Source organism: Equus przewalskii, chromosome 22 (genome assembly GCF_037783145.1).
Source record: "Equus przewalskii isolate Varuska chromosome 22, EquPr2, whole genome shotgun sequence".
Lineage (NCBI taxonomy): Eukaryota > Metazoa > Chordata > Mammalia > Perissodactyla > Equidae > Equus > Equus przewalskii.
This window is the reverse complement of record NC_091852.1, coordinates 45,699,124-45,725,783: the sequence shown is the minus strand read 5'-3', so window position 1 is coordinate 45,725,783 and position 26,660 is coordinate 45,699,124. Positions and strand designations below refer to the sequence as shown.

General features: G+C 35.9%; 1 long non-coding RNA gene across 1 annotated transcript in view; it reads left to right on the top strand.

Moving 5' to 3' along the window:
* Positions 1-23,101, top strand: part of LOC139078420 (uncharacterized) — a 291,169-nt gene extending 268,068 nt beyond the window's left edge. Inside the window, exon 5 of the long non-coding RNA XR_011531353.1 lies at positions 22,983-23,101. This is a non-coding gene — a long non-coding RNA (uncharacterized lncRNA). The remainder of the gene's footprint in view (positions 1-22,982) is intronic.
* The last annotated feature ends 3,559 nt before the right edge of the window (positions 23,102-26,660 follow it).

Genomic DNA, 26,660 nt, shown 5'->3' with positions numbered 1-26,660 from the left:
ACCAGCTTCTTTTTTCTTATGTTCATTATAAATATAACTGTAGTTTTGTTAGAATAAGAGTTTAAGAGCAAATATTTATAATAGCTCTGGAAATAAGTAAATTAAGTTGATGATAAATTTCATGAACTTTGTAATAAAAAATATAGAGAATTTTAAAACAAATAAAGGATATATAAAAACAATGAGAAAGTATCAAAAAATTTAAGGGGAAAATAATATTTTCTATTAATATTCCAAGGAGAATATTCTGAGATATAACTCAGAAAAACACATATTTGGAAAGAAAGAGTTCATTGAAGTGATGATAATCATCATAATCAACATTTGTTATAAAACATGTACAAAGCGCCAGAAACTGCTCTATCCTTCCCATTGTCTCATTTAATCTTCAGAAAACGCTGTGTAAGAGGGGTACTGTTTTTCCTATGATTTCAAATGATGAAACTGAGCATTAGGTGAAATGATGTCCTTAGATTACATGACAGAACTGAAATTTTGCGTCGTGTCTGTTTAGGTTGAAGAATGAGTAGAGATGGGAGACTCAGCCAAAATGGCAGCATAGGAGGCTTCTGAACTTCCCTCCTCCCATGAAGGCACCAAAAGGACAGATGCACATGGAGAAATGCCCTCTGAGAGAAATACAGAAACTAGATGAGCAACTCTTACATATTGGGTGACTGAGAAAATACCCACATTGAAACGGGTTGGAAAGGCTGATGTGCTCTCGCCATACACCGCACCCCCACACCAGTGCCATACAATAGGGAAGGAACCTCCAACTCCCAGCTTCTCTCTGAGGAGTGAAGGGATTCAGCTGCATATCTAGTGAGCCAGCTTTTAAGACTCCCACCCAAGTGATGAGCCCCCCAAACACCTAGCTCTGAAAGCCAACAGGGTTTGCCTCTATGACACCCACAACTACAGCAAACAAAGGAACAGTTCCAAATGGTGCTTGCACATTCAGCAGGGCTGTTGCCCCGGGGGTCAGCACAGAGGTAGCAGGCCAAAATACCTATCTCCCAGTCTTTTCCTGAAAAGGGCCTAACTTCCAGAGGGTCCAGTTTCTAGTTTTAGCACACAACGAGGGGCTGGCCTAGCCTCCTCAGAGATGGAGAAAGTTGGTGGACACTTCTCCCTCATTCGCCCTCTGTCCTACCTGAACAATAAAACCAAGTCACCAGTGTCTCCCTGGAAGGAGCTTGTCACATGGCTAGCAACCCAACTTTTGTGACTGCCCCTGGAGGGTGGGTCCCTTGATGACTGACTCTAATAGCGAATGGGGCATACATTCATGAGTCCCACAGGACTGTAGTAAACAAAGAAGAAAATTTTAAGGCACAGGAGTACTCCCCCTATGGCTATACACCCAGCATCAGTGCAGAGGGAGCAGGCAAAAATACCCATCACCTAGTTTCTCCCTGGAAGGGCCTTAATACATACTTTCCCAGATGCTATCAAATTTCTAAAGGCATTTTTCAAGAAACAGAAAAAGAAATCCTAGCATTTGTATAGAATCACAGAAAAAACCCCAAATAGCCAAAGCAATCTTGAGAAAGAAGAACAAGGCTGGAGGCATCACCAAACCATATTACAAGGCTATAGTAATGAAAACAGTATGATATTGGCATAAAAGCAGGCACGTATATCAAGGCAACAGAATGAAGAGCCTAGAAATAAATCCATACATATATGGTTAATAAATTTTTAACAAAGTTTCCAAAAATATACGATGGGGAAAGAACAGTGTCTTCAATAAATGGTGTTGGGAAAACTTGATAGCCACATGCAGACAAATGCAACTAGACCCCTATCCTACACTATACACAAAATCAACTCAAAATGGATTAAAGACTTGAATGGAAGACCTGAAACCATAAAACTCCTAGCTGGCGAGCATGTGGAGAAAAGGGGCCCCTGTATACTGTTGGTGGGAATGTAAGCTAGTAGAGACACTATGGAAAACAATGTAGAGGTTTCTTAAGAAGCAAAAATAGAACTGCCATATGATCCAGCAGTCCCTTCTCCGGCTATATCCAAAGAAAATAAAACCATTATCTTAAAAAGATATATGTCCTCCTATGTTTGTTTAAGCATTATTCACAACAGCAAAGATATGGAGATAATCTACATGTTCGCCAACAGATGAATGGAAAAAGAAAATGTGCATGCGTACATACATACATACAAACGTGACAACACACATACAGTGGAATATTATTCGGCTTTGAGAAAGAAGCAAATCCTGCCATTTACAACAACATGGATGAACCTGACGACATTATTCTAAATGAAATAAGCCAGACAGAGAAAGACAAATACTGCATGGTATCACTTATATACGGAATCTGAAAAAAAAAAAAAAGCTGAACTCATGGAAACAGAGAGGAGAAAAAGTGGTTTCCAGGGGCTAGGGGTTGGGGAAATAGGGAGAGGTTGGTAAAAGGGTACAAACTTTCAGTTATAAGATGAATAATGTCTTAGGATCTAATGTATAACCTAATGACTATAGTTGATAACACTGTACTGTATAATTGAAATTTGCTAAGAGAACTTAAATTTTCTCACCCCCCCAAATTAAATATGTGAGGTGGTGGATGTGTTAATTAAATGAGAGGAATCCTTTGACAAGGTATATGTACATCAAATCATCATGTTGTATACCTTAAATAGCTTAAAATTTCATTTGTCAATTAAACCTCAATAAAGCTGAAAAAAACATCACGTCTGCTTAAACCTGTGGACTTTAGCTCCTTCACCATACCAATTTCCATGATTCATTTTTAGAAAATTCCTTACAATTGTTCTGATACCTCTTCTTTTCTATATACAGTTTTAAATGGGAAAATTCTATAGGATTATAAGGGAGAGGAGAGTCCTACTCCAAGAAACATGGTCCTTCACTTAAAATATTTGCTTTGCCCCAAATAAGAGTGTTCTTGGTCAAGCAACACCTTATTCTGTCATAAGTACTCTCAATTCTTCTTGAAACCCCAAGATCTAGGACTCTTTCATTTTGATGGCTTACTTTATTGGTCAATAAATATTAAGTTTACATAATAATGCTATGACTAGGTTTGAGTACTTAACCAAGTTATTGATTTGAGGCTTTGATAATATCAAAGTAATATGATTATATTTCTCTCAGTCAAGGCGAAATGTGGTTGGTAATAAGGGGAGGAAAAAAACAAGAATTAAAGAAAGATTCATGACCACTAATGTTTGACACAAGGACCTACTTGTGCACTAATGTCAGAGTCGGGAAGAGGGATCCAGTTCTTTGCCTTTCAAACTCATAATTTTAGACCAGATTCTGTGATTTGGAAACTACTACTTATTCTCCCTGTGTCTCATTTCCAGCCCTTTCTGCACACCAACATTGTATTTCATTGGTAACCACACAATCTCATGTTTCTTTACCCACCTCCTTCTTGGAATGTTTTATATACCATATTTTCCAGATTACCTTCAACTTTTGACTCAGATCAAGCATAAATATCTATGATACCAAGACTGGTTAAGAACTCTTTTGTCTGTGAACACACTATTTACCGATACAAATCAACAACTTATTTTATTGATGTTGTTAATTTAAGTTTGAACCTCTTGTCAGAATAAACTCCTTGCAAGCATGTGGCCTGTTAATGTCACTTCTGCAGTTTCCGTGCCTTGTTCAGGTCCTGGGTCAAAATAAACCCTCTATAAATATGAATTAAATTGTTGCCAGGCAGTAATATTTAATGAATCATAATTTTAGAGATATTCGTTGAACAAATAAGTATATAGTCATTATATTTAAGACATCATTGTAGATGTGATATTCCTAGTTTCTGTCTGTCAGGAATTTTTAAGGAACTTAAAACAGTCTCTATCCAGAGGAATTTACCACACAGGGTGAAAAGATATACCATCAAGTAACTATAAAAAAAGAAGTGTATAATTGATGTTCTGTCTGTGGTCTGTTGCAACAGTAATAAGTGTTCAGAGATCAAAGAAAGGAATGAAGTCATTTTCACCTACAGTGATCATAAGAGGCTTCACAGAGAAGGTACCAGTCTTTAAATATGATCCAGCCTTTAAAAAATGTACAGAATTTCAAGGTGGAGCTTTGGATAAGATGGCGATATAAGCAAAATAGGGATTGACAAGGGCAAATGTTTTGAGGTATAAATGTGTAAAGGTCAAAAGCACAATGATGCTATTGACGGTTTTGCTAAAGATGGATCTATAAAGAGGGGAGTTAGGGCAGTTAAGAATGACACAACAGAGAACCGAAAGCCTTCATTCTGTAGGCAAGAGGTTTTAAAAGTGGAAGTGATGAAATTAAAGAGGTGTTATAAAATAAGTAATGTTCAGAACTGTTTGAAGGAATACGAGGCAGGCAGCTAGAATAATTTAGTTGCAAAGTGTAATAAATTCTTTATGACTGAAGTAGCAGTGGAAATGGAACCAAAGGAATAGGCACATAAGTTACCAGTTCCTTCTCGGAAGTAGTAATTCACAAGGAAACTACAGACATTCTCGGTTTCAGCTGGGTTAAACTAAAAAAAGAACAGCTTATCCCCTTTATGAAGGAAACTGATATTTCCAAGCCAGATGGTATATTCTATTTTAAAACATTTTTATTGACTTTGTTTTTTCAGAGCAGTTTAAAGTCCACAGCAAAATTGAGGAGAAAGAGATTTCCCACAAAACCCTGACGCCTACATGTATAACCTCCCCAATTATCAACATCCCCCACCAGAGTAGAACAGTTGTTACAACTGATAACCCTGCTACACTGGCACATAGTAACAACCCAAAGTCCATAGTTTACATGAGGGTTCTCTCTTGGTGGTATACATTTTGTGGGTTTGGAGAAATGTATTATGACATGCATCCATCATTATGGTACTGTTTTGAGTATTTTCATTGCCCTAAAAATCCTCTGTGCTCTCTCTACTTATCCCTTCACCCCTGAACCCCCAAAACCATTGATCTTTTTACTATTTCCATACTTTTGCCTTTTTCAGAATGTTATATAGTTGGAATCACACAGTTTGTAGCCTTTTCAGAGAGCCTTTTTTCATTTAGTAATATGCGTTTAAAGTTCCTCTGTGTCTTTTTGTGGCTGGATAGCTCATTTCGTTTTAGTATTGAATGACATTCAATTGTCTGGAGGTACCGTAGTAGTATCCATTCATCTACTGGAGGACATCTTCGTTGCTTCCAAGTTTTGGCAATAATGAACAAATCTTCTTGAGCGAGGTGACTGTTAAGGTCTTTAGCTCATTTTTTAATTTGGTTATTTTCTTATTTTTGAGTTTTAAGAGTTGTTTATGTATTTTGAATGAGGCCTTTATCAGATGCAGCTTTTGCAAGAATTTTCTCCAGTCTATGCCTTGTCTTCTCATTCCCTTTTCACTGTATGATGTAGGGCAGAAGGTTTTAATTTTAATGAAGTCCAGGTTATCAATTATTTCTTTTGTGAATTGTGCTTTTGGTGTTGTACCCAAAAAGTCATCACCATATCCAAATTCATCTAAATTTTCTTTTATGTTACTTTCTAGGAGTTTTATGGTTTTGTAGTTTTCAATAACATGTGTGATCCATTTTGAATTAATTTTGGTGGAGGATGTAAGATCTGTGTCCAGATTCAATTTTTTTGTGTGTAGATGTACAAGTAAGTAACAAGTTTATTCTCACCTAGGCTTAAGTAGGCTAAATATATAGCAGTTTTTACTGTTACATAATCTCAACTAGTTTGCTTAACGAGAAAGTATTTACAATGTCAAAAACTGCAGTTGTAATGAATAAACATTTACAAAAAATCAATCATTTCCCTCAGTCTTCCAATATACAGGGCCCAAGTTATATCAAAATCCATATATTTCAGCTGAGAATATTAATCTTTGTCAAGTATGTTGTTTTCCAGGAGTTCAAAGGCTTTTAAATCCCTCCATCTTGACATGTGGATAAGAATATTACAATGGCAATGCTGCAGTCTTTTGTGGCTTTGCCCATTTTTACTGATCATCCAGAGACGATTATACCAAATATAAAACCTGGGAGCACTTTGTTAATTACTGGATGTATTAATAACACCTTCATGTTAGAGCTGTGTGCTGCACTTAGCTATAAAATACTCATTTTTGATTCAAGTTCTTATTATGATAATTGTAGTTTCTGAAGCAGTTGTAAGAAATAATGTAGAAATACCATGGATATTCTTAAGTCAGTTTCCCCTAATGGTAATATCTTGAAAATCTATAGTACAATATCACAACTTAGATATTTACATGATAAAATCCGCCATTATTGTTCAGGCTTCACCAGTTTTACTTGTGCTCATGAGTGTGTGTTCTATATAATTTTACAAAATATGTAGCTTCGTGTATCCTCCCCCACAGCCCATCACCACTTAGCTCCCTGGTGCTGCCCTTTCATAAACGTACCCACCTCTCTCCCATGCAGCCCCTCATCTCCCCCACTCCCTGTTCTACCCTCTATCAACATTAATTTGCTCTCCATTTCTAAAATTTTGTCATTTCAAAGATGTAACATAATTGGAATCACAGATTAACATTTTGAGGATGGCTTTTTTTTCACTTAGTGAAAATGAGATTCATCCAAGATGTTGTATGTATCAATAGTTCATTCCCTTTAATTGCTAACATTGTTATATGAATATACTACTGTTTGTTTAACTATTTATCCCTTAAAGAAACATCCAGTTTGTTTCCAGTTTTTGTCTATTATGAATAAATCTTCTATAAACACTCACGTACACATTTTTGTTTGTGTGACCATAAGTCTTCCTTTTTCTGAGATAAATGCCCAGGAATGCAATTTCTAAGTCATATGGTACTTATATGTTGAGATTAAGCTATTTTCTACATTGGCTATAACATTTTATATTCCCTCCTATAATTTATAAGTCATCCAGCTTCTCTACATCCTTACCAGCATATACGAATTATATGTGTGTTATCTTAAATATATAAAAATTTATTCCAACTCAATAACCAGATGATAACCTAATTGATAATTGGCAGAAAAGTTTTTATAGATATTTTAGTGAATAAGATATGTGGATGGCAAATAAGCTCACAAAATGCTCAATCTTGTTTAGCCAGTAGGGAAATGTCCACTCAAACCATAATAAAATACCACTATATACCCACTAGAATGGCTTAAACAAAAAAGACTTCTGTTGCTGTGGATTTAGAGCAACCGGAACTCTGATACGTTGTTAATGGTAATGTAAAATGGTACCTATTTTGGAAAACAGGCTGACACTTTGGTAAAATGTAAACATATACTATCTGGTTATTCTACTTCTAGATATTTAACAAAGAGAAAAATCACATGTCCATTACAAAGACTTGTACAAAATGTTCATAGAAGATGTTGGCAATAACCACAAAAGAGAAAACAATTCAAGTGCCCTTTGACAATTAAATGGATAAACAAATTGTGGTTCTGTACACAACTCAGTACTACTCAGTAATAAAAAGAATCAAACAACCAATACGTATAACAACATGGACAGATCTCAAAATAATGATGTTGAGTGCAAGAAGCTAAACAAATGAAGTCCATAATGTATGATTCCATTTATATTAAATTCTATAAAATTCAAACTAATTTCTAATAACAGAAAACACGTTAATTGTTGCCTGGGAGGCTGGGAGTGAGAGAGGTGGGAGTAAGAACTTACAGAGGGATATGATGAAACTTTGTGTGTGATGGTTATGTTCATTGTCATTATTGTGCCGATGGTGTCATGGAAGTATATATACACCATCAAATTGTACACTTAAAATATACAGTTTACTGTGTTTCAATTAAACCTCTATGCTGAGAAAAAGAAAAAAAAAAACTAAGATGGGAAATGTAAAATATTCCACATAGCATTGGTCCACGAATAGGTAACTAAAACCTGTTATGTTTTCTTACTTCTACACCTCTCTCACCAACACTTCCTCAAATACCCACCCCACATCCTGTTCCAGGTTTGAGGCTAGAATTTAATTCCCCCTCCTCTAAATTCGCTGTAGTTTAGAATTTATTTGTTGATAAAATCTAGTAATATAAATTATGAAAATATTTTGTTCTACGAACTGGATTTGCCTACTCCAAATCAAAGATTTCCCAAATATCCTGTGCACAAGAAACTCTGGTAAGCAAAACATTTTAAAATTAATCTAATAAGATTTTTATCCTTCATTCTGTTAATGTTGTGTATTACATTAATAGATTTGCATATGTTGAATTGTCTTTGGATCCCAGGGAATAAATCCCACTTGGTCATGGTGTATGATTCTTCTAGTACATTGTTGAATTTGGTTTGCTTATGTTTTGTTGAGGATTTTTGCATTTGTATTCATGAGAGATATTAGTTTGTTTTTTTTTCTATTCTTGTATATCTTTGTCTGGCTTTGGTATCAGGGTAATGTTGGCCAATAAAAATGACTTTAGAGATGTTCTCTTCTCAGTTTTTCAGAAGAGTTGAGAAGATTGATGTTTATTTTTCTTTAAATACTTGATGGAATTCACTAGTGAAGTCATGTGGTCCAAGGCTTTTTTTTTATTGGCGGTTTCAAATTCACTAAAGTTACAAGATACCAAATCAATACACAAAAATCAGTCGTGTTTCTATACACTGACAACAAAGTATCCAAAAAAAATTAATAAATAATCTCACTTACAGTAGCATCAACAAGAATTTGGAATAAACTTAAGCAAGGACGTGAAAGACTTGTACACTGAAGGCGACTAAACACTGCTGAAAGAAATTAAAGAAGACACAAATAAATGGAAATAAATCCTATATGCATGGACTGGAAGAATTTTTATTCTTGAAAATCCATTCAACTCACAGCAATCTTCAGATTCATGATAATCCTTATCAAAATTCCAACGAAATTTTTTATGGAAATAGCAAAAAACAATCCTAAAATTCATATGCAATTACAAAAGATCCTATGTAGCCAAAACAATCTTGAGAAAGAAGAACAAAGAGGGAGGCATCACACTCCTATTTAAAATATATTACAAACTTACAATAACTAAAACAGTATGGTATTAGCATAAAAACAGGCATAAGGACCAATGACACAGAATTGGGAGCCCAGAAATAAAGCTACAGATGTATGGTCAATTATTCTTCAACAAAGAGGTCAAGATTACACAATGGGAAAGAGACACAATGGAGAAAGGATAGTCTCTTCGACAGATGGTGTTGAGAAAACTGGATATCCACATGCAAAAGAATAAAATTGGACTTCTGTCTACAACCTAAGCAAAAATAACTCAAAATGGATTAAAGATTTAAATGTAAGACCCAGGGAAAACTTCATGACATTTGTTTTGGCAATAATTTCTTAGATATGGCACCAAAAGCACAAGCAACAAGAGCAAAAATAGACAAGTGGCACTATACCAAACTAAATAGTCTTTACACAGGAAAGGAAACAGCAGAGATAAAAGGCAACCTACAGAATGGGAGAAAATATTCGCAAACCATATATCAGATAAGGGATACATTTTCAAAATATGTAAGGAACTCCCAGAACTCAATAGCGATAAATCCATCTGATTTAAAAATGGAAAAAGGCCTTGAACAGACACCTCTGCAAAGAAGACATGCAAATGGCCAACAGATTTCAAAAAGATGCTCGATGTCATTACTCATCAGGAAACTGCAGATCAAAACCACAATGAGATATCACCTCACATCTATTTAGGATGGCCAGTATTAAGACAAAAAAGATATCAAACAGTGTTGGCAAGAATGTGGAAAAAATGGAACACTTGAACAATGTTGGTGGGAATGTAAAATGGTGCAGCCACTGTGGAAAACAGTATGGAGTTTTTCCAAAAAATTAAAAATGGAATACCATATGATCCAGAATCTTACTTCTGGGAATTTATCAAGAATTGAATTCAGTATCTCAAAGGGATAGCTGTACTCCCAAATTCATTGCTGCATTATACACAATAGCCAACATATGGAAACAACCTAAATGTCCATGGATGGATGGATGAATGGATAAAGAAAATGTGGCATAGAAATGAAATATTATTCAGTCTTAAGAAAGAAGGAAATCCTGTCACATGTGACGATATGATATGGATGAACCTGGAGGATGCTATGCTAAGTAAAATAAGCCAGTGACAGAAAGACAAATGTATATGATTCCACTAATGTAACGTATCTAAAATAGTCAAACTCGTAGAAATGTAGAGTAGAAAGCTGATTGCTAGGGGCTGGGGAGGGGTAAATGGGGAAGTGCTGTTCAACACGTAAACAATTTCAGTTGTGCAAGGTGAACAGTTCTAAAGATCTGCCATACATTTGCCTATAGCTCATAATGAACTGGGCACATAAATATTTAATAGAGTGGATCTTATACTGTGTTCTTACTACACACAAAAATTAACCTAATAAGCAATAGTCATTATAAGCTTTTTGAGGAGAGTATGGTAAAATTATATTTTCATTTTAAAGAATGATGCTTTTGTAAGTTTGATTATGGAAGGATCATGCAACATATAGGTGTTCCTTTAGGAAGTTGGCATGCTATTTTAGCAACCTAACTAAAAGATAAAAGCCTGATATTGAAAAATTTGAAATTATACCTTATTCTGAGATCATAATAAAGAAAATTTGATGGCAGATATATAATAATGCTCATTGAGTGCTACTATTTTCCTTAACAATAAACTTTTAAGTGACAAAATATTGGCCATGTTTATAATTAACACCAAAATTTTAGTTTGAGCAATATATTAAGAAATTAAAGTGAATACTAGAATTTATGAAGTAAAGAATTAGGATTCAATCAGTTCTTTACTACACACATTAACTGGTATGCAGAGAAACTGGAGACTATTCAGAAAAGAGTTCAATACTAATTAATGGACTGAAAAACAACATACATTGACTGGGGAAAGTTGAAGGATATAAAACCATTTTAACTAAAGCAGAAAACTAGAAAATGACTAGTGACCAATGAGAATGTAAAGAATTCAAGTTGATGATTAAAAAATTTAAATCTCCAGTCCGCCCGGTGGCATAGTTCATGTGCTCCACTTCAGTGGCCTGGTGTTCATGGATTGGGATCCGAGGCATGGACCTACACACCGCTCATGAAGCCGTGATGTGGCAGCATCCCACATACAAAATAGAGGAAGATTGTCACAGATGTTAGCTCAGGGCCGATCTTTCTCACCAAAAGAATAAATTTAAATTTCTCCAAAGAAAGTTATTTAATATTTTTGCCTTGGGTTTTTGAGAAAGAAGTATCAGCTTAAAAGAACTTTGAAATATTGAATAAACTTGGTTAAAGTGAGAAGTTCTAGAAATGCTTTCTCTAGAGAATTATAATAAAAAATAGGATACATTCTCATTTTTCTAGGGGCAGTTTATAGACAGCAAGGGATGAAATAAGTGACATCTCCAGTGCTCATTCCATCCTTGAGGTTCTATGGTGTTGTTTATTCAACCATGCTGAAGGTAGAAAATTCATTTTGTTTCTGTATCATCAACTTGGGGAATAACTGTATTAACTGATGGATTTTTTTTCCTCAAATTCGTTTCCCAAGTGTCTCCAGTATTATCCAATATCACTCTCTGAACCATTGCAAAAATCTAGCAGATATAAGGTCACTAGATTAAATTATATGTTGACTTTAATATGCATGAGAACTATTTATTTTATAAGGAGAAAATCAGAAAATACCTTTCGGTCTGTTTCCCTCAATGCCCTTATTAATGTATATTTTAACATAACAATATTATAATGTGCACTTTGATAACTTTTTACACTAGAAATTTTGCACATATTTTTCATGCTATAAAAACTTCTAAATATCACTTGATTGTTAAATAATCTTTGTTTTATGGATATGGCATATTTTAAAACAGTTTCATTACACAGGTTATCTCAAATTTTTTAACATAAAAATTTTTGCAATGCACATTTTTATATATTAGTCTTTTTTCTGCCTGCCCCACTATTTTGAATTATGTTTTCATGTAGATTCTACAAGAGAAATTGTTGGGTCAAAAGACCTTAACACTTTTCAGATTCTTAGGAAATATTCCCAAATTACTTTCTAGAAATTTGAGTTAATTCCCTAACAATATAATTATGTTTCCAATATATATGACCTTCTTTGAACGCATAGGATAGTCTCATTAAAGTAACAACAAAAAACTTAGCTAATTTAAAAAGCAAATTATTGTATTGTTACCGTGTTTTAGAGTGTTGATGAAAGACAGCCTGCTAGTAATTAACTAGTTTTAAAGAAAAATGAGATCTCCATTGTGAAACACTGGGATTTCAAAATTAATTAATAAAATAAGTACTTGTTCATATGTTAGTGCAAGATGGTACCTGGAAATCACCCAGTGAGTTTCTGAGAATTATGAGAAAGTCTTCCTCAAAGCTGTTATCTTAGGTATCTATCAAGATTTGTGAAGTGATGTGTGAGAGTTATCATAATCATATTGAAAAGATAAACACTTCAGTACAAAAGGAAGGAAAGGCCTAAATAAAATGCAACAAAACAACAATGATCTTTCATTTGAAATGTAAGGGAATGGAGCATCCGTTGAGGATTCCCATTCTCCCGTACTCCTCAGACACAGGTAAACATCTCTTCATGTTCACATGTTTTCTTTTAAGCCTTTAATTCCTACTATTTTTCCTTCTTCCTGAGCTTCCTTTACCCTTAAATAAATTTTGTAGAAGAACTTATTCCCCAAATTTCTTATGTAAAAGTCTACAAGTGCGTTAGCACTCAATTCAAGGGAAAGAAACCCAATTTGAACTACATCAAGAAAAAATGGAGACTATATTGAAGTAAACAGCCAGACTAGGAAGGATAAGGGTGGAGATGGGCTTGGGTAGAGATAAGTAAACCTTGGACAGTTACATACAAAAGCAACTCCATCATTTTTCTCTGCCCTGCCTTGGTGCTTCCCTGCTAAGAAGGTAGAGGGTGAAAAGGAGGCAGAAACATTCCAACTGATTCTAGTATTTTCAAAGCTTTGCTAAGAGTGAAGTAAAAGTTTTTGTTTCCAATTCCTGTTTGGAAAGTGTGGTTAATGTTATTAAGATTTTTTTGTGGGGAGGGAGTAAGGAAAAGAACACAATTTCATTCTGATTCCAAGAAATGTGAGTATCAATAAATAGGCAGAGAAATAAAGCAATTGAACATATCAACAAATATCTTAATTTTAATTGAGAATTCTCTAACTTCAGGCTATGTGTAGCATCCAAACAAATTATCAACAATTTGTGTGGTGTAGGAACAAAATGAAATTGGTTCTGCGCTGCCATCACTCTATTGTAAAATATCTTCTGGAATTCACCAAAGTGTTTCTTACTACCAAATCAAATGTCCACATGCATTTTTCATCTATGTAAAGTCTCTGCACCATTTAGTCTACTGACTATACTTTTGTCCAGTAGTAAATTCTCTCTTTCTTTGATTTAATAGTACATAACGTTGTTGGTTCGTGGAACTGCCCTGTGAATGGTAGGATCGTCCAAGAAGGTAACATTGTATGTCTCCTCTGCAGTCAGTCCTGTGGGTGTTCTTCTTTCTATGTCTTCAACTCTCAATCTATGCAAATTCCACCGCAGTAAAGATACTACTATTTCAGATAGGTTATTTTTTTCTTCTAGGCACACAGCTGAATGGCATTTCCCTGCCTCCCCTGAAGGAAGCTGAGTCTAATGCATGGAGCTGAGTTGGAAGTAATATACGTCCTACAATACTCAATACACTTTCACAGGCTTTTCTTCCCTGGCAGTTGCATGTGTGTTGTTCATCCAGTGGATGATTCCATGGCCCTAGAAGAGGATAAAAGTGCTAAATGAAAGCACCCTAGATCCTTAACTGAGTGTGCAGAACAGATTACACCCTAAACCTAGCCACCCCCAACCTTCCAATATTGAACTTCCAACATTAATGTCAGCCATGAGAAAGAAACAAATCATTATTATTTAAAGCCACCAAAATTTCAAGGTTGTTTGTTGTAATAGTTATCCTATCCTGACTATACAGTAACCCAGTCTTTATTTTTGACTCTGATTTCTTTCCCCTCTTATAGATCCATAGTTCCCATTTTTTCCTTGATATCTTTAACTTCTTATTGTTTTGGTTCTGAACATTAAACAACTCATTTTTTTTCTGTGAAAAACTAGCTCTTTTTCTTATCTCTCCTCCTTACATTAAGGCCATAATTATGATTATATTTTAACAACGCTGAAATTATTTCTTTATATGTGTCCCCTTTTTCACTTTGTATTTTTGCCTTTGTATTTTGGCTCGTGAAACTTCAATAACCGGGATAGTGTATGGTACGCAGTAAGTGCCTGCTAAATATTTTCAAACGATAGAACAAATAACATAATGACTTCCCCAAATGATGCCAACTTAAAAAATCAGCTGTCTTTAGATTTTTCTTAACTTTTGGTGGAAAATTCATAAAGCTGAAAAGTTATATAGAAGCTAAATTCTTAAAATTTCATTCATCTTATCTATTCCTTTCCTTTTCCACTTATTCCCATTAAGTCATATAAACAGTGATTTATCTGGAATTCCGCAAAATGCTTCACTTTTCCCTACATACTACAAGTACCCCTATATGCTATTGTGAGAACAAACTGAAAAGCCAATTTAATCAGAATATTCCCCCAGTTAGGCTTCCCATTGTTTGCCAAATTTAAGGCAGATGTCTCACCTCGTCAAGTTCTCCCATAACATATCCCCAACCTACCTTCTTAGCCTAATTTCTCCTACAGGGAAACATATTCCAGATGCTCCATTCAAACAATATTCACTATTCCCCATAGAGGCACCGATTCTCTCTGCCTCTGTGAATCATCTCAAGCTGTTTTCTCTACTTGGAATATTTCTTTCTCTGGAAAATATGTCTGAACATAAATGATACCAACCCAAAAAAGTCTTTCTGATAATCCCAGTCAGATGCAATTTTTTTCTTTCTTTATCTTCCAGAAAACTCTTTGTTTTCAGAAAAGCACTGTTGCTTAATGATTTACGTAGCCGATTCTGAAGCCAACTGCCTGGCTTTCATTCATGATTCCTCTGCTTAGTAGCTACGAGATAGTGGGCAAATCATTTAATCAATTTGTTCTTCAGTATATTAATCAGAAAATGACAGATATTAATAGTATCTACCTTATTGGGTTGTTGCAAAGATTAAATGAATTAATACAAGTAAAACACTTAGAAAAACACATTGCACATTAGTTAGAACTATATAATATTTGAATTTTTTAATATTATTGTTGCATAAAACCATTTTATGATAAAATAAATATAAAACTTTTACGATATCAGTTGCATTATCAACCACTACATTTATCCTGTGCTCACAGTACACACATACATACACCTGCAAACACAATTATAAATGTATTAAAACAGATATTATCTTTCTTATTTTTGTATCAATGCATTAAACAATGACATGCTTGTATACATCATAGATGATCAGTATATTTGAAGAATTGTCTTGTACACACAGTGTCTCTTTAGAGAATCTTATAAACATAAAAAGGTTTTTAAATTTACTCCAACTTGTTCATTCATTCAACAAATATCTAACTCTACCAGAGTTTTTTTTAGGCCCTGAGAATACATTATGTGATAAACACAGTATGCTGAATAATCGACCCCAAAATATCCATGTCCCAATCTCTGGAAGGAGTAAGTATGTTACTTTACATGCCACAGGGACTTTGCAGATATGATCAAGTTAAGGATTTTAAGATGTGACAAATATCCTGGATTGTCCTGTCGGGCCCAGTGTGATTACAAGGATCCTCATAAGCGAGAGGAAGGGATCAAAGTCAGAAGATGAGATGTGATGATAGAAGTAGCGGTGGGTGTGATGTGCGTTGAAGATGGAAGATGGAAGAAGGGTAATGGATGTAGGCAGCCTCTAGAAGCTAGAAAAGGCAGGGACACATTCTTCTCTGGAAACAGAGTTTTCCTCCAGAAGGAACACGGACCTCTAAAATATCTTGATTTTAGCCCTGTCAGACTCATGTGGGACCTTTATCAATTTATGTGTTTTAAGTCATAAGTTTGTGGTAACTTATTATAGCAGCAATAGGAAACCAATGAAATTGGTACAATAATGCCACCATTAAATTACAGTGCCACTTATGCATGCCCTTTTTTAATCCCCTCCCACATCATTCTTGGGTTTGATCATGGAACTTACTTTGGTCAATGATACATTAACACACATGAAAGAACCAGAGGCTTGCATATATTTTAGAGCTTGTCCCCTCTTGCTGTGGGAAAACGTTCTGTTACCCTTTGAAAATTCCCAAGGTAGCCTCTTTTTATTTAATTGAGATTCATAATAGTTTACATCATTGTGAAATTTCAGTTGTACTTTATTTCTTGTCTGTCACCACACAAGTGCTCTGCTTCACCCCCTGTGCCCACCCCTCATCCCCCCTTCCCCTGGTGACCACTGAACTGTTTTCTTTGTCCATGTGTTCGTTTATATTCCACATATTACTGAAATCATATGGTGTTTGTTTTTCTAAGTCTGGCTTATTTCACTTAGCTTAATACCCTCTAGGTCCATCCATGTTGTTGCAAATGGGATGATGTTGTCTTTTTTATAGCCGAGTAGTATTCCATTGTAAATATATACCACGTCTTCTTTATCCAAAACGACAAGTGTTGGAGAGGATGTGGAGAAAAGGGAGCCCTCATACGCTGCTGGTGGGAATGCAAACTGGTGCAGCCACTATGGAAAACAGTATGGAGATTCCTCAAAAAACTAAAAATAGAAATACCTTATGACCCAGTTATCTGACTACTAGTTATCTACCAAGCTAGCCTCCTTGAGGATAGGAGAATACAAATGGATAGAGAGAGACCTCAGCCATCCCAGATGCTCCAGCCATGCCAGCCATAGCAGCTATGTCCCAAATTCATGAAAGTGCCCACCAATTCCAAAAGCCTGGCAATGGGAGCTTGTTCAATTTGACTGTTCGGATGAAACAAAGTGAAGAAGGACAAGTAGAAGGGGGTGAAGGCAGAGGCACAGCAGGGCCATGGAAGCCAATGCAAGTTCCTGGGTTATGCTCTGAAAGATACGGGAAGCCACTTACACTTTAAAATAATTACTCTTGCTGCTAAACAGAGAGTGGGCTGCGTCTGGGCAAGGATCAAAGCAGGAAGCCCAATTAGAAGGCTAGTGTAACAATTCAAGTGAGACATGATGGTAGTTTGAACCATGATGAAAACAGTAAACGTAGTTCAAATGAGTGAGGTTCAGGGGTATTTTGAAAGTTTAGATGATGGGATTTGCTGAGGGGTTGAATTTGACTTAAAGACAATAGGATTCGTTTTATTTGCTGATATAGGGTAAAGCGGGGCAACAGGAGGTTAGTGGTTTGGGGAGCCAATAAATTAGATCTGGGTTTTGAATGTGTGATGTTGGAGATGCTCCTCAGACATCTAAGGCGGGTTGTGGAGTATGCAGTTGCCATCATTCAATAGGCAAAGGCAGAGTTCAAGGAAGAGAAAGGTCTGGGTTGTAAATAAAAACCCGGGAGCCACCAGCATATCTGCAGTTCTTACAACAGGCGGCAAGAAAAGCTTTTCTAGGGAGAGATTGTAAAAAGGGGAGAGGAAAGCCCTACAGCCGAGTCCTGGAGCTTTCCAAAGCTGAGGACATGGGGAGAAGAGAAGGAACCAGTGCTTGTGGAAGAGGCTGCAACCAAATTTTATCTACCACTATGTTCTCTGTGATTTCCACACAGAAATCTCATTCAATTTCCTATTTTACAGAGGGGAATAACCAAGCTTTGGGGAAAGTTAAACAACTTGCCTAATATCATAAGTGAGGTAACTAGGATGAATTCCCTTTTTATTAAATTCCCAAGCCTCAAGTCGTAAGCACAGATCCAATTATCTGTAAAGAATTGAGCCACATAGCCATCGGTTTTTGTTCTTCTTGTATAGAATTATTCCCTGCAAATTACTGAAGTTTTACTTGTCACACATAATGTTATTTGAGATTGGAAATCCCTGGTTGCTCCCTATTTTACTATCCACAAAACTGTGCACAGCTGGGATATGATCCATTATTACTTATTCACTACAACGTAGGATAGTTTATCCAGAGCATAAAAAGAAGTGACGGAGTCTGCTGGAAGAGAACAGTCGCATTCCAACAATTCAGCTTGCTTATAACCGCATCAGTTGTCCCCTGTTGGTTGTAGCCCTGCAATTGTTGAGCATTACCTTATACTTTAAACAGCCTTTATCTTTGGAGGGACTGGAGAACATTTCATTAAAATTATCATGAAACTGACAACCAACGCCAGCTATAAATAGTTTTGCTGTGTAACCCAATAGGCTATAAACATTTCCTACTCCAATATAAAGAGGTAAATAGGAAGCATGGGGGAGTCTTATTGAATCTGGAAGCTCAATTTTACTCTGTCTCTTTCCCATTTCAGCTGTTGAGATAGAGAGAGAGAGAGAGAACACAAGAGTTGCTTCTAAAGCAGCTTCTGGTGCCTTTGGCTTACCTTAATTTCATCTTCACGGCAATTAGCACTCATGATGAACAGAATGCTTGTGTTGACAAAAAAAAATTTCAAGACATTTAAAAGCAATGTATCAAGATCTTTTAAAATCAGAGACAAAAAATCGGTCACTGTTAGGCTACCCATAAGGCTGATGTCCAGGGCTTCTATCAGCTAGAGAGTTGTGATTTAGAATAAAACAGTATATGCATATGACTATACCTGCATATATATTAAAAATACAATGACACACATATGGAAGGTGGTTTCAATTTTTTTTTCCAACAAGAACAAAGCATTGAAAAAGTCTGAATACCACTTTTGAAAAGTAAAATCCAAACTCCTGTGCAAGGCACGGAATGCTCTTCACCACTAAGCCCTAAGCTGTGTTCAAGGATATGCTCAGAACATGATTTCCTTTCCTCCTACAGGCGTCCAGCCTGCAGCCCAGGGCTACAACTCAAGCCCAGGGCTGTCAAACTAGAGGAGGCAGAGACAGATAAGGAGTTGAGAATTTAATTAAGAGGGAGATTCTCATGCCCTTAGTCTCAGAAATTCTAAATCATTATTTCTAGGTCATTTTCTAAGAATCTGCCTTTTTAACAAGTGCATTTTAAAATTGTTGTTGTTGTTGAGGAAGATTCACCCTAAGCTAACATCTTGTGCCCATCTTCCTCTATTTTGGATGTGGGTCTCACCACAGCATGGCCACCCATGTGTGGTGTAGGTCGGTGCACAGGAACCAAACCCCAGCCACTGAAGTGGCATGTGCTGAACTGAGCCAGTAGGCCACAGGGCCAGCCCCCTTAACAAGTGCATTTTTGAAAAACATGGGTTTAACCACACATATTAGTCATTATTCTTCATTTCTGAACCCTTACTTATTCCATTCCCATTGCTAAGAAAATTCTTTATCCTTTGGGGCAATTAACTCCTAGTGATAGCTGAAGTCCAAAATCTACGTCTTTTTTCTCTGTCATAATTTTTCCCCATGTGTGTTCCACTGTCATTATGTATGTATCTCCATTTTATTTCCAGCTTAAACCATAGATCACAAACTAGAAGCATCCTCACCTGGGAGCTTGTTAGAAGTGAAGAATCTCAGGCTCCACCCCAAATTGATTCAATCAGAGTCTATTTTTTAACAAGATCCCAAGTTGATTCTTGTGCACATTAAGGTTTAAGTACATATTTACATATTTCACAGTAGTTATTTGTTTTAAGGTTCTAAGTCTCTCTCTCTCTCCACTGATAAAGCAAGAATTTCTCCAAGAGATGGAGTCTTAGGAAACATCATTTCCTCAGCTTTCAGCACAAAACAAATATATAGTAAGTACTCACTATGAATATGTTAAATTGGAAATGTGTTTGTGAAAGAATTCTTTATCTACAAAGGAAAAGAAACATAAACATGTAAGAAAGAATAAAGATTAATACAAAACAGGAATAAAGAGATGTGTGAAAAATGTACTAGAAACAGAACTCTATTATAAGATACTTCATTTTCAGATACAATTTCAAACGATTTATTTACTTTTGTAACACAGCAAGCCTATACAAGCAATGCTTAATGCCACTGGCCTAACTTAAAATTTAGTATTCTATTTTGCCCCAAGTTCCAATGTCAAAAAGGTGTTCTACTATGTTATGAATAACACAAAGCATTACCATAGAAACATTAGGATATCTGTTTACGTTAGTGATTTTAAAACGAATTTGTACGTTTCTTAAAAATCTTCAATGTGGAGTCAACTGCCTTGAAAATCCTGATGCAGGGGTCCTGGGGTGAGGCTAGAGATCTGCATCATTACCCTGCTCTCTAGGAGGTTCTGATTCAAATCGTTATGAGAAAGCCCTCGACTGAAAATGCAGTTTCTCTTTGTTATGGGTGGAATTGTGTTCCCCCAAAAAGATATGTTGAAGTCCCAACCCCGAGTACCGAAACTGGAAAGAGGGTAGTCGCAGATGTAATTAGTTAAAATGAGGTAATACTGGAATGGGGTGGCTCCTTAAGCCGGTATAACCATCCCTATAAGAAGAGGAAAGAGAGAGACTTCAGGAGAATGCCAGGTGAAGATTGAGGCAGAGATTGGAGTGATGGTCAACAAGTCAAGAAACGGCAAGGATTGCCAGCTGATCCCAGAAGCTGTGAGAGAGGCATGGAACAGATCCTCAGAGCCTTCAAACGGATGCTTGTCTTGCATCAGCTTGATTATCGCTCTTGTTCTTGCTGTCACAGAGAACAGCAGTTCTCAAACATGAGCATGTGTACCATGATCTCATTTGCTTGTTTGAGATTCCTGAATTCTACTCTCTATCAACAGAATCTATAAGGGTGGTTACTGGGCATCCACTCCCTTCTGATACAGCTGACCTGCTGAGTACTCTTTAAGGTTTGAGTTCCCTAGACTCAAACATATCTCATTGAAGATTAGTAGGTGATTCAAGCCATAGGACACCATTAGATTGCATGTCTCATTTTAAATACCATAGAAGTAACCGAAGTAAGGCTTTGTATCTGAGCTTTCTCATTTAAAAGTCTATGCACTATGTCTATGTCAGAGCTTTTACCTTGAAGGTCATTTTTGGAGGGAGGGGATATGGATTTCTCAGGTTTGTAACCAGAGCATCTGAATTACACAGAAACTTTTCCTGTGGAGAGAATTTGTTTTTGTTGTTGTTGAATTTTTGAAAATTGCCTGCAGAAGACGATGAGCAAAGGAGAGTCGTTGAAGTAAAGGGCATCTTTTGTGAAGCCTTGGGGTGTTCGGGGGCTTATGTGGTGGGAGGCAAGGGAGAGGGCCCTCTCCTCTCTGATGCACAGAACATAGCACCCCTGTGGCAATCTGTAGGGTGCCCTAGCATTTGAAAGTGTTTGGAGGTGGCATCCTTGGCATGACATTGGCAATCTCATCAAGGGCACTAAAAAAACTGGCAAAAAGATTTCTTTCATCAACTTTCGAAGAAATAAACATCAGCCCAATTTCTCACTATTAAGTTCTAGGCTCAAAGGTCACTTCATTGTTTTTTCACTGCACTTTCTGCAATAGCAGTCATTGCCCCAGTTATTCTAGCAGGATATTCTAATCAAATTTCTTCCTAACTCTTACCGGTCTCTGAAATGATCCTGTGTTTTCATTTGTTTGTTTGTACAATATTGGTTTCTCCCACCTCCATGGAAGTTCTTGGACGACATGAACCTTGACTGTACTGATCACAACCTTATCTTCAGTCTGGAGACATACTTGGAATATTCAAGGGCTCGGAAGTATTGGTGGAATGATTGAATAAATAATCCAGGGAGCTGGATCAGGAGAGGATCAATATGGCCAAGGTGTACAGTAAATCAGTAGATAGGATAATTTGGGAACTTTTCCAGGACATGCATTTTGAATCAACCAGAAATCACTTGGGGTGTTTGGGGTTCACAGTGTTTCATGTTCTGGTAATCATGATGTTAAAGTCTCAAGTATACAATTTTGGATAAGAATATATATAACAGGATTAAGTACTTATATATGTAAGTCTATATTATTTGGATCTCTCTCTCTCTGTCATATACGCATACACACATTTAAAAAATACTGAAAGCTAAAACAGCATAATGAACATTAAAACCAAAGTAATTGGTATCACTAAGTAGAAAGCACTTTTTCATATTTTCAATTTACTAGAAGCAGCACAAATTTATATTAAGATTAGCAAAACAAACATTTAAGAAATTTTAGTGTTCATCCTATTATGCATTGAGGTGCACTAGTATGTGAGATAAATGGTCACTGATTTCATGGGCTCCTGTTTGGAAATTCAAACAAGTAAATGTCCGTTTGACGTGGAATAGTTCAGTGCCATTACAAAGGAAATAGAAAATGTTGTAAGGAGTGCAAAGGTGTGTTACTAAGCCAGATACAGAAGAAATCATGAAAAAAACACCTTTCAAGAGATGATGGTGTTTAGGCTGAGACACAGATGAGTGAAAACTATGTAAGGGAAGGGTGTGTGAGTATGAGTTGGAGTGTATGTATGCATGTGTATTTGCATGTGGGCATTTTGTAGTTCCATCAGGGGCAGGGATGAGGCATAGCTAGAGCTAATAACAGGAGATGCTCCACCTCATTAGGGCCCAGAAAAAGTGATGATTAAGATAGAAGTATTTTTTCATCCATTTAGTTGATAAAGATGAAAAATTTGACAATCTTAAGTGTTGTAGCAAATGTGGGTCGAGAAGGTTGCATATATATTGCTGGTAGGGATGTAAACTAGTACAACCATTTCAGACAACTGGGATTACTTTGTAATTTAACCTATTCATACCCAGTAACTCTAATTTTAGATACATATCACTCACCAAAAAAATTCTTGTGTATATTCACTGGTAGATAAGTATAGGTATTTTCATTGCAGCACTGTTCGTATGGAAAAATGATAAGCGTGTACCATGCAAAGAGGATCATTATTCACTTAATTCTGTATAACTGAGGTCCAGTGAAAGGGGAAAAGATATGCAAGGACTCGTCATCGTGGTAAGTAGACTGTGTTAACTGTGTTGATAATCTTGACTGAAATGGAAGCAATGGAATGGAGACAAGGGGAAGGACGAGAGATGTAGTTATTAGGTACCAGTGATGGGATTTGTTGACTGGTTGTGGGGATCGAGAAGGGAGGAATGTAAATGACTTATAGGGCCAACTGGATTTGTGATAATGTCAATTACTGAGATATTAAAAATAGGAGAGGAAGCCAGTTTAGGAGATGGGAAGAAGAGTGAGATTGATTTCAAACTGAATAGGAAAGTATTAACCTAAATATTAGCTACTCTTATGTATCCCACAGCCATTTGCAGAGGACTGGGTGTTCAATAGTTTCTTTGAATGTTCCATAATTTCTTATATTGAAAAAAATAACATCCTGGAATATTATCTTGGGTTGTTGTTTCTACATTGTGCTTGAAACTGAGACATGGATAGTCACCATGGGATCCCTGGCATCATGGCTCAATAATTTTTAAAACATAAGAATAGATTGTCTATCCATTTATTTCAAAATAAGAGGCTGTTTCCTGTTGTTTGTGCCATTGTATATTCATAGATCACTTTTTAGAGCTCTCTTATCATTCCTGACACTTGAGAAGAAGATATTATCCTAAGTTGGCACTTAGTTTATCTGCATGTGGGGTGGTTTGTTTTCCTCTTGTTGATCCTTGAAGACTTTCATTTGTCTCTCCCATATGGCAAAAATGGGTACATATTTTGTGAGCATCTGCAAGGCAATATTTAATATCCTCACATTCCTAAGAAATTATGTTCAAGCTGACACGTTTTCACAACCAATGTAGTAAAAATGTGCAATGTCACACTGCCTGAGCAGAATAAGAATCAATTGTCAGTTTTACTAAACATTAGGAATGTTATCTGATGCTCTGTAATTTACTTTGGACAAAACTGCATATTAATTTATTTGACCGTTCAGTGTGGTTCTTTGTTTATTTTTTTCCTATTTGATCCAAATGTTCATCAGAATAAAGTAGAATTAGAATGAAGTCTGAGAGACAAAAGTAATACGATATTGCAGATGACAGCATGAACTTCAAGTTTATATGACCTGTTCATACCAGATGAGACTCGAAATTCTTGAGTGATGATGCAGCTTAGAGAATTTTTAACCTCGAAAACAAAAACTCAAATCCCCTGACGCTTCTTTTATATAAAATATTTTTAACACTTCTTTTGGAGTTATCTTCAGAGTCAGATTATAGGCCACATTAGGCAATAAGTACCATTGCTTCCATTTTCAAACCAAAATTGTATTGCCAGTTGTCAAACTCATTATTCAGTCACTTTGCCACTGTAAGAAAACCTTAGATGCTTCCAAAGTTTCAATCCAGCTTTAAAGGGCAAATGTGTTTTCACGATTGAGAGGATATAAATAGCTGTGCTACAGGAGACAGCACTAATTTAGATCTATAACATCTTAAATGCTCTTACAAAATCTGTTGCATAGCTTTAAATTCATGTCTTCTGTTCTAAGCTGAGTATGATGCACATGATATTCCCCCCAGGAAGTTTTCTAAAAAGTGCAGAGATTCCTAAACACTGCTGTTAAAATCTCTATCTTATTCCTCTAAATTAAGGGTCAGCAAATTTTTTCTGTAAAGAACCAAACAGTGAATATTTTAGGCTCTGTGGTCCATTTTGCCTCTACAGCAACTACTCAACTCTACCATGGTAACCAGAAAGCATGTATAACCTATAAATAAACAAATAGGTATGATTGTGTTCCAGTAAAACTTTCTTTACAAAAAGTACGCAGCAGGGTCCATGGACCATAGTTTACCAACCCCTGATCTAATTGATCTGATTTCTCTACTAAGTAGAAGTAACATATGCTTTTTACTCTAAGAAATAATTAGTAAGTGATGGAAAGGTATGTAATGAGCATTGTGTAGCATATACACAAGGTTAAATATCATTGATGGAACTAAGGAAACATCCTCTGTGTGTTGGAGAGGTTTTAATTCATCTAGTTGTTCATCCTACCAATATTTATTGAATGAATAGTAAATAACAGCCTTTATGGTGGTAACAGGAGAAATAGTGATGGAAAAAGCACACAGGCCCAGTCTAAGGAAGCCTGCATTAAATGCTTTGAGGAGCACACATGTGCTTTGGAATCGCATCCTCCGCTATGAGAGTTAAAAGAGTTAAAGAAAGATCTCTTAGATCTTTTTCTTCTTCTTTTTTTCCATTTCAGATTTCCAAGTCTTTCCATATCCAAAGTAGCAGACTGGATTATTATGGAAAGAATAAGTAAGACAGGGAGGAAAGAGAACAAAGTGCTACTGTATAGGTAATGAAATTATAATGTAGAGCGCTTATAAAATTTGATCAAAGTCAAGTCTAAAGTGATGATGGAAACAGTGGAAATGCATATGGTAGCATCATTTTCCAATCTATTTTAGTACATTTTTTTCCTAGAAGAAATGGCATCTACCATTTAGGAAGGACACTCCAAGTTGCTCTGTATAGGTTACCCCTTCGATCCTAAAGAACAACCATCTTATGAGTTTGAAATTATTTTTCGCATCTGCCACATATTAAAACTAAAGTTTAGAAAAAACATGCTGGTCAACCAAGGAAAAAAAGCCAGATTAAATTAGAACTCAAGTCTTAACACCCCAAATATATCTGTGCTGCTTACCTTATAATTTGTGCAAAAGAAATATTAATAGCACATTGAAATTATCATGAGTACTATTATAAAGATATTATATTGATATATACAAATATGCTATATATATATAAAGATATTATAAAGATAGCAAACTTCCTTCTTTATTAAAATCTTAAAACTTGGCTTATATTAAGCAGTGAACACCATGCTTCTCTTCTCACGTTTTTGAATTCATTTTTAGGAAAAGAACTCTTTAGATTTTACCTTCCTTTGCGAATAGTTTTAATAACTGCTCAGTCACAATAGTAGAATACATACTTACTATAAAATATTATCAATATCAACTGGTGTTTAAAGATACCTATTTTTCATAACAAGCAAGTCAACTACTTTATCTGGCACTCAGGAGATGACAATCTGCTCCCACCAGAGCAAAACCCAGCTGGAAGGCTTCGTGGAAAAGTTTTGTGTTCATCTCTCATGGGGCAACTTTCTCTAATACATTTTGCAGAGAAACTTTGACTTCATGATGTTTTCACCTAATTGCAAACTAATCCCAGTAGAAAAAATAATTTCACTCTTCCCACTATACCAACCTCATAGAATAATGATTAAAATTCAAAGAGAAAACGCTTTTACTAGGCACTGTACTGAGTATAAGATTCAATAAGTGCTCTGATTCTAGCTTCTACTGAGAGAAACAATACAAGCTACTGCCAGGGGAAGTACATCTTGTCATTATCTGTAAGAAAATGAGGATAAACTAAGTGTCTTCATGTCTCCTTCATCTTAAAACTGAATAGTTTGATAATTCTATTATAGTCGTATAAAATGCAATGTTTAATACTTCTTGTCAATTTCAGCTCTAGCCTCATACCCATACAGTATAAGATTATTTTGATCATATCACAT